The following is a 9,280-nucleotide window of genomic DNA, read 5'->3' on the forward strand; positions in this document are numbered from 1 at the left end:
TTCCAGTCACCCATTATTATCAATGCATCTTGGTTGCATGTTCGATGAATCTCCAATTGTAAAAGTTGGTAAAAATCTTCTATATCCTCTTCCTTGGCTCTGGTTGTTGGTGCATATATTTGAATGATAGTGGTATTCACTGGACTTCCTTGTACTCCATGAATTTTCCCTTTAAGTGAATCTGTTAAGAAACATATCCTCCTATCTTTTCTCCTAGGGAGTCACTGCTTAATCCCAATTCCCAAAGTTTGTGTTAGCACACAAAATTTAAACTGTTGTACCAATCACAACTCCTTAGAATTTCTATTCACTCTTACAGATTAGTGAAAAACCCAAAGATATTTTGTTTGTTTGGGTTTATTTTGTTTGATTTGTGCTGTATCTACAAACACAAGAAATTGAAAGAGAATGAAAAAAAATTAATTGGAAGTAATTTTTAAAATTTAAAGTATTACCAATAATCTATTAATCATTAACTGAGATTTTTTTGTATTGGTTTGCTTACATGTAGAGTTCATATACATTGTGTTTCACACAATTCTTCCTATCGTGTTTCATACAATCATTTTCATGCATTAAGTTTTACAAAATTAATCACCATTGAACCGTGTCCATCATTAATCTTTTTCACCTTGATCCTTCCCATTTCCTGCCCCTTACTTCCACCAACCAAACTGTGTAACCCTGTGGTTTTGACACTACCCATCTTCACCCCTCCACTCTCAACCTTTCCTCCCTTGCGTTTCCATATAAGTTTTACTGGTTCTACTTCTATTTTTACAAAAATAGACTTATACAATATTTGTCCTTATGAGACTTAGTTAATTCAGCATAATGCTCTCTAGTCTCTCCAGAGTTAGGTATTATTTTTCAAAATTGTTGCTCCTGAATGCTGCATAGTATTCCATTGTGTAAATGTAACACAATTTCACAAACCATTTGGTTGTAGTTAGACATTTGGACTGTTTCCATGTTCCTGCAATGGTGAATAATGCTGCTATGAACATTGGTGTACAAATCTTCATTTGTACAAATCTTAGCTCTAGTTTCTTTGGAGCATATTCCTAATAGTGGTATAACAAGGTCATATGAAATTTTGATATTCAACTTCTTTAAGAAATGTCAAACTGTCTTCCAGAGTGGTTGCACCATTTTACAATCCTACCAACAGTGTATGAAAGTTTCCACCTCTCCAACATTTATTTCTTTCTGTCCTGCTAAATTTTGCCACTGTTACTGGAGAGATAATATATTTTTATGAAAATTAAATATTTTCCAAACAAAAATGTAGTGATTCAGCTCTCTTTCCTGTTTATCAATAGATGATTTTGGATTATCACATTTGTCACTGCATGTTCTCTCTCTCTCTCTTTCTCTTTCACACACACACACACACACCACATACATGTTGTTGTGTGTTGAGTATCAATGAGTCAAAACCAACACATAACTGACCTTCCTGCGGGTTTTCAGAGGCAGTTAATTGCATGGGAGGAGATTTTCCATCCTTCTGCCGCAGAGCAGCTGGTGGATTTGAACTGCATGCCATTGAGATTGCACTCAGGTTCTTACATATGTATGTATATATATGCATACACATATATGTGTGCGCATAATATGTATGTTTGTATATATGGCTGTATACCTAGAAGAGGCTGAGATTGTTAACAGTTTCATCTTGCTTGGATCCATAATCAACACTCTTTGCACCAGCAGTCAGGAAATCCAAAGACAAGTTGCTTTAGGAAAGTCTGTTGTAAACGACTTCTAAAAAGCAATGACGTCAGTCTAGAGTCTAAGGTGCACCTGAGATAGCGCGTGGTCTTCTCAATTACTTGCTATGCATCAGAAAGCTGGATAATTACTAAGGATGACAGAAGAATCAATGTCTTAGAGTCTTGGTGCTGGAGAAGATTATTGAACATACCATGGATTGCTAAGAGACTAAATAGGTCTGCCAGGAGAGGGTGAAGCCAGGTTGCTCCTTGAAGGCAAAGATTCTGAAACTCTGTCTCACATACTTTGGACATGTTGCCAGGAGGGGACCATCTTTGGAGAAAGCCATCATGCATGGAAGGGTGGAGGGTCAGAACAGGAGAGGAAGACCTTGGATGAGATGAATTCACACAAGGAGTGTGGTAATTTGGGTGGATGAGTCAAAAACTGTGAGCTTGGCTCAGGACTGGGCAGAGTTTAGAGATACTGTTCATAGAATCACTATGATTGGCAGTCAACTTGATAGCACGTAACAACAAAACCATGTGTATCCTCTGCATCAGGAAAATAGGTAACAATGTGATAGATTAAGAAAATATATAAATTGTCAAAGATTTCATCTTGCTTGGATCCACAATTCAAGCCTTGGCACCAGCAGAGAGGATAAATAATATATACTGCATTGAAACAGATGAGGGAAAGAGCTGTTTAAAAGGAATATGTTGTTGTTGTTAAGTGTCGTCGAGTTGTAAGCTATTACGGAAGTGGATGCCACTCTTGCTTCCAAGCTTGTTTTCATTGAGGAGCTCCACCAAACACTGTCCACCATGGGTTACCATTAATGCGTTTGACACATCAGTGTCACAGTTTTCAGCTTCACAGCAACCACAAGTTACTTCTATAAGGCAAGTGAACACCCCAGAGCTATACGACCTAGAAGACTGAACAAAAACAATGAAAAAGAGGCCTGAGGGCCATGGTTTAAAAGTTACCCGCCTTTGGCTTGGTAGCATCACTTTCTGTACACTAGGCAAACTGTTGATGTTATTGTTGTTAAGTGCCGTTGAGTCATAGGTGACTCATAGCGACCCTATGAACAAACGTCCTCAACACTTGTGTGATTTTCATCCTTTCTCCGGGTACAAAAGGTTTCTGGAGACAAGCTATTACAGAAGTGGATGCCACTCCTGCTTAAGATTAAGTATTATTTTCATGACAAGATTACAGAAAAAGGAATGCATAGTAAAGTGGACTGTAGATTTGGGAGGATTGTATAACAATGAAAGAGTTTTTTTTTAAGAGAAAAATGAACTGGGGGGAGGGATAGACAGTGAGGAAAATGTGCAACAATGAATGAATGGGGGGAAATTAAATGGAAATAATATGGGGTGTGTGTGTGTGTGTATCATTAAAAATCATTAATAAAAAAAGACGTACTATGTTGGAAGTCCACTGGCAGTGGACTTTCCAATTTGCTGGAAAGCAATTATGTCATTTTGAAGAATAAGATGAACCTGAAGCATGTCATAATTTTTTAAATTACTTTCTGTGAAGTTAAAAGTTGGACAATGAATAAGTTTGACAGAGAAAGAATTGATGCCTTTCAGTTGTGGTGCTGGAGAAGAGTGGCATACATTCCATAGACTGTCAAAAGAGAAAACAAATATGTCTTGAGAAATGTGCAATCAAGGTCTCCTTTTAGGCAAGGATAGTGAAACTTCATCTCACGTACTTTGGACATGTTATTAGAAAGGGCAATGTTATGGAAAAGCACATCATGCATAGAGAGATGGAGGTCAGTAAAGGAGGGAAAGACCCTCAATGAAATGGTAAATCTAGCAGTGGACTAGGACATGTCAGAAATAGTCCAAATGCTACAGGATAGGGAAGGGTTCAGATCCACTGTTCATTGGTTTGGACCCATTGTTTATGTTGTTGTTATATGTAGTTGAGTTAGAATCAACTCATAGTTGACCTTCCAGCATTTTCAGAGAGTATAAATCACATGGGAGCGAATTACCCATCTTTCTTCCTCAAAAACAGCTGGTGAATTCCAGTCATGTGCCTTTTGGTTACAAGGCATCTCCTTACCAAGTTGGGTACCAGAGATCCATATCAATGTATGTATATACTTATGGTGTCAAAGGTTTATTATTCAAAATGGCTTTCCTAGACATTGACCAACTTTACTTTGTGGATGAACAAGAACCACAAATAAGGGGTGGTACCATTCCTTAGAGAAGGAAACCGGGCTTAGAAAGACAGAGGGTCAGCATAGGAAAGAAAGACCCTGGATGAGATCAATTGATATAGTGATTGTGGCAATGGGGGGCAGGTGTGTAAGAGACAGTAACATTGCCTCAGGAGAGGGCAGGGTTATTGTTACTGTTAAAATTATTGTTAATAGAGCTGCTATGAGTCATATAGTTGAGTTGATGGCACATAACAAGAGCAATCTGTCCACAGGATTGATTTGTTTTGCAACTAAATTTAGTGGATTTAGGAGCAGAAATTGAGGAATTTGCCACCAGCAAAGAAGGAGAGAATGCAATGCATACCCTTTGGGGCCAAAGACTCCTGTGCCATTCAGATCAGGGTCTGCAAAAGCAACAGCAGCAGCCACCGCCGAGAACCAGGGATCTCAAGTGAGACAGTTGACCATGGGATTGTTACCCCAGAGAACCAGAGCTATAAGCCTTCACTCAACCTTAATGAAGGACTGGTGGGAGGAGATGCCATAATTGGTAGTACTGAGGTACATATAATATAATGCATGACCTTCTCAATTGTTTACTATGCATTTGAGAACAGGACAATGAATAAGGATGATAGAATTAATGTCTTTGAGCTATGATATTGGAAAAGAGTATTGAACATTACATAAACTGTCAAAGAGAGCAAACAAGTATGTTCTAGAGATGATGAAACTAAATTTCTTGGAAGCAAGGATTTTGAAGTGCTGACTAATGTACTTTGGGCAAGTTTTAAGGAGAGCACATCATGCTTGAGAGGGTAAAAGGTCAGTCAGTGCAAGAGAGGAAGACGCTAGATGGGATCAATTGACACAATGACTATTGCAATGGGATCAGGTGTGTCAGAAACAGTGAAGCTGACTCAGGATGGGGCAAGGTTCAAATTCATTGCCCATAAGGTTGCTATGAATTGTGGTCAACAGAATATGACAACAAGGACTTGATTGCACATAAAAACAAAGAGAGACTTTTTTAAACACAACCCTAAAGTTATTAGGCTGAAGGGTATGTGAGCACACATCAGAACATGTTCTGACAGAAATTGTACCCTATTACCAACGTGAATTGTACCCTGTTAACTTCCCTATTAAATTATATATTAGTGAGTACAGTTCTGAGAGGTTTGGGTAGCTATTGCCATGGATTTTGGATCCAATAGTGCAGTAGTATTGGTGCTAGAATTATTATAAAGAGGTGCAGGAGTGTGGAGGTCATGTCTGACCTCATGGAAATTGATTTTGTATAGTGGATTCTGTTGTGATGGTAGTTCCCTCTTGTGAAGTTAGTAGAGGTCAGACACAGCCATCTCTATGAAGTCTTTGCTCTTTTTACAACAACATATATATTTAAAATATTACACAAAAATGAACTTAGACAAGGGAAGGATATATTTAACAACTTTACTAAGTAATTGTGAATTGTCATCTCTGATATTTTACTAAAGCTATGAAACAGTTTCTGAAAGATTAGTTGTAATTTTGAACACTATTTTTAATATTTCATATTCTGTATATTAAAATCCATTAGTAGGTCCATCTTACACATTGAATACCTCTTATACTAATGCATGAGATTATTTTTAAATGTGATGCATAAAAAAAGATCAAAAGGTAAAAGCCTAAAGCCTTGGGGTCAGATCTTGACTTAAAGACTTTAGGACCATCCTGGCCCATTAATCTGAGAGGTTCCCTCTGGGTTTCATTTTGGTTTTGTGATTTGTTTGGGGCTTTTTTTCCCAGATAAGAACAAATGGGATTTGACTAATTGCCCACTAACCACTCCTTCCTCAGGAACCTTGATTGTTGGGATGATCATGTGGGCAGTGTTAACCTCTAGGATTGGGACAGGGTCTCACACTTACCAGGGTTTGTATGGCTGTGACTTGGGGCACGATGGGCATCTCCTCCGTGGATATTATCAGGAAGCCTATGACGGTGTTGATTACATCTCCCTGAATGAGGACCTGCATTCCTGGATAGCAATGGACACAGTTGCCCAGAAAACTCAGCATGATGTGGAAGAGGCCAAGGTGGTGGAGCTCTAAAGGACTTTCTATATAGAAGATAAGTTTCCAGAGTGGCTCCACAAATATCTGGAGATCGGGAAGAAGAGGTTGCAGCACATAGGTATTATGGATGGCAGGGTGCCTCCACAACTTCCCCTTTGAGCTGATTCTGTGTGTCTCTGCTGGTATCACAAGGAGGATAGGAAAACAGTATAAAAGACAGTAAACTGCAGTTTAGAGTGAGGAATTTTCCCAGATTTCGAGATCCTAAACTAGAGAGAGAGAGTAATTCAATGAAAGGAGCCTTCTTTTTTCTCAGAGAGAGATCAGGGACCCACTCTTTGGGGAATAGAAGGAAGATAATTCTGAATTGGTTATTAGACCCCTTTGATGTTGAAATTAATCTTGGAGAAAATCAGAGACTTTCTTTCTCAGCCCTTGACTTTTGCTGTATATGCAATGAGTTTGGAAGTCCAATTAGAGCTTTTTAGAGCCTTTTAAGGACCCACACAGGTCATAACTAGAAATCCTTGTTTTCTTCTTCCTCAAGATTTTGACTTTCTAGTCAGGGTTTCCTAATTTGAGAGCTTTAAATATGTATTTATATTTATTTTTATGTATTTATATGTTTATATATATTTTTTACTTATATTATATACATATATATATTATTTTTTTTATACACACACACACACACACCACACACAGTCTCAGATCCCTGGTTCAGGCTAGTGTTTTGTCTTTACATTGCTTTCACCTCCAGGATTATCCTGTCAGAAAATGCACTGCAATCCCAAAGGCATGCAGTTCGAGGCCACCAGCTGCTCTGTTGGAGAAGGACGGGCAATCTCTTCCCTTGCAGTTAACTGCCTCTGAAAATCCTCCAGAGGGTCAGCTATGGGTCGGTTCCAACTCTATGATACACAAGAAGAGCAACCTTCTCAGGATGACCATAGGAATACTGCTCTAGAACATGAAAAGTCGTGGATACTCCTTTAATTGTTTTTTAAATTTATTTCCTCAGATCCTCCAAAGACACATGTTACTCACCACCCCAAATCTGACCTTGAAATCATACTGAGATGCTGGGCCAGAGGATTCTACCCAGCAGAAATCACTCTGATATGGCAGCAGGATGGAGAAAACCAGGCCCAGCACACAGAGCTAGTGGAGACGAGGCCTGCAGGGGATGGGACCTTCCAAAAGAGGGCTGCTGTCGTCGTGCACCATGGAGAAGAACAGAGATACACCTGTCTTGAGCAACATAAGGAACTGCCAGAGTCACTTATCCTGAGAGGGGATAAAGAAGGGGACAAGGGTAAGCCTCTTCTTAGGGAAACTAGTAGTCTTTCTAGGTATCTAAAAGAATTTAGAGCTTCTTAACACATTCTCTTTCCAGAACTACCTACTATTTATACCATACTAATTGTTGTCCTGGTTCTTGCCGCTTTCATCATGATCATTGGATTTGTGTTCTGGAGGAAGAGATCAGGTAGGGACGGGTTGATTTTGAATTTTCTTATCACCTTAGGGACTTTCAAATTAGATAATTACCATTTTCTGACTCATTAAGGGAGGCACCATCCACACATGTGCTGATCCAGTCAAAACCCTTTTATTCTTTTGTAAAGCAAACATAAAAATAAAGGACAGGTTTGTTTTGTTTTTTTGTTTTGTTTTTTGTTTTTTGTTTTTTTTTACTTTGAAGGTTCTAGGGATAGAGACTTAATTCCTAATAATCACAGAAAAAATTTTCAGTGGAAAGCAACTTCCGGGAAGGTAATCAGTCTGGCCCTGTATATCTTTCCTTGTGTATTTGGAGTAACAATTCTGGAAATTTCTGTGAGGCTAGGACTAATGAGCTCATCTAAAACATGGTCTTACCTCCTTCCCCAGTGTTTCACAGAATGCTTCTTTCTCACAGTGGAAAGGGGAGGAAATAAGCTTAAGCTGCAATTAACTATGGAGAGAAGGAGTCTTAGGAGACCCTTGGAATAGTGTAGAAGGGGTCCATATGTGTTGAAAGATTGAAGGCAGTACGAGAGCAGTCAAGTCTGAACTCTATTAACACCACAGTCTCTATCAAGAACATCCACAACACAAAACCAATTCCCAATAAGGTCAGACCTGTGCCCCACATTCCTGCACCTATTCAACTAATTTCAACAGCTCTACTGGGCCCAAAAATCTATTAAAATAGCTACACAAACCTCTGAAAACAGTATTCACTGAAGAAGTTAATAGATTACAATTTAGGATGGCAATAGGATACAGTTTCTTAGGACAGTTTCTGAAATGTTTTGACAGGTGCTTAAACTTTCAGACTTGCCGCTTTAGGATAGCATTACAAAGCTCTCTTAGACCTGTCAATTATGACATGTGTAACCCCACCACCAAATCCTTCATTAAGTTCAGGAAAAAGCCCCTGACTCTTGCTCCAAGGGTCAGCATCCTAAGTCAGCTTTGTCTCACATCGAGTCTCTCTGATTTTCCGCTGAAGTTACTGCTCTCTTATCCGACTGGCACAGGAATCTCTAAGCCCAAAAGATATCTTGTACATTCTCTGCTGCTGCTTTTTGGCTAGTAGTAAGATCCCCAAATTTCTGCTCCTAAACCTGCTTGATTTAAACCTGCTAAAATGGTCAAACTGGCTAAACCTGTCATGGTTTGGCTAACACAGTCTACTTTCATATTCCTGACCAATCCGATGTCTTTATTAAGGGCAATAGCTTAGAAAAGACATCTTGAACTATAGACCCACCACTACATGACATTAGCAGAGTCCATTCATCCCATAATTTCTCTGCTATTCTCATCTCCTGTGAGATTTTATCAGGTCCTGTTTGTGTTCTTCTCCAGCCTGTAACAGTGTTCCCTGAAGTGTTTCAAGGTATGTCAAGGTGAGATGTTAAGGGATGGTGTCACCTGGAGGAGTGGTTGGGGTACAGGGAAACTAGTTTATGTAGTTTCTTGGATTTGAACATTTTGAGTTTGTGGTAGGCTGTTCAGACTGTCAATATTTGTAATGACTTAGGGAAAGGAGTTGTGCCACCAACCCAAAGGCAAGCAGTTCAAATACACCAGCTAGTCGCTCCACAGAGAAAAGACAAGCAATCTCTTCCCATGCAATTATCTCTGAAAAATTGGACAGTTCCAATTCCACAACACATAACAATAATAGTATCAGAAGCCCTATTTGTATGGGACTGTGTGGTGCAAGATTTGTTTACATTACACTTTATGGTTCAAGAACCCCTGATTTCTTTCTCTGAAACTGGCATCTGAATATATTTTTGGTTTTTTTTCT

At 39.0% G+C, this 9,280-nt stretch overlaps 1 pseudogene; it reads left to right on the forward strand.

Annotated features, from left to right (window-relative positions):
- Positions 1–4,261: 4,261 nt before the first annotated feature.
- Positions 4,262–8,557, forward strand: LOC102859893 (annotated as a pseudogene).
- The last annotated feature ends 723 nt before the right edge of the window (positions 8,558–9,280 follow it).

This window comes from Elephantulus edwardii, unplaced genomic scaffold (genome assembly GCF_000299155.1).
Source record: "Elephantulus edwardii isolate Elephantulus edwardi_28Jun2011 unplaced genomic scaffold, EleEdw1.0 scaffold00184, whole genome shotgun sequence".
Lineage (NCBI taxonomy): Eukaryota > Metazoa > Chordata > Mammalia > Macroscelidea > Macroscelididae > Elephantulus > Elephantulus edwardii.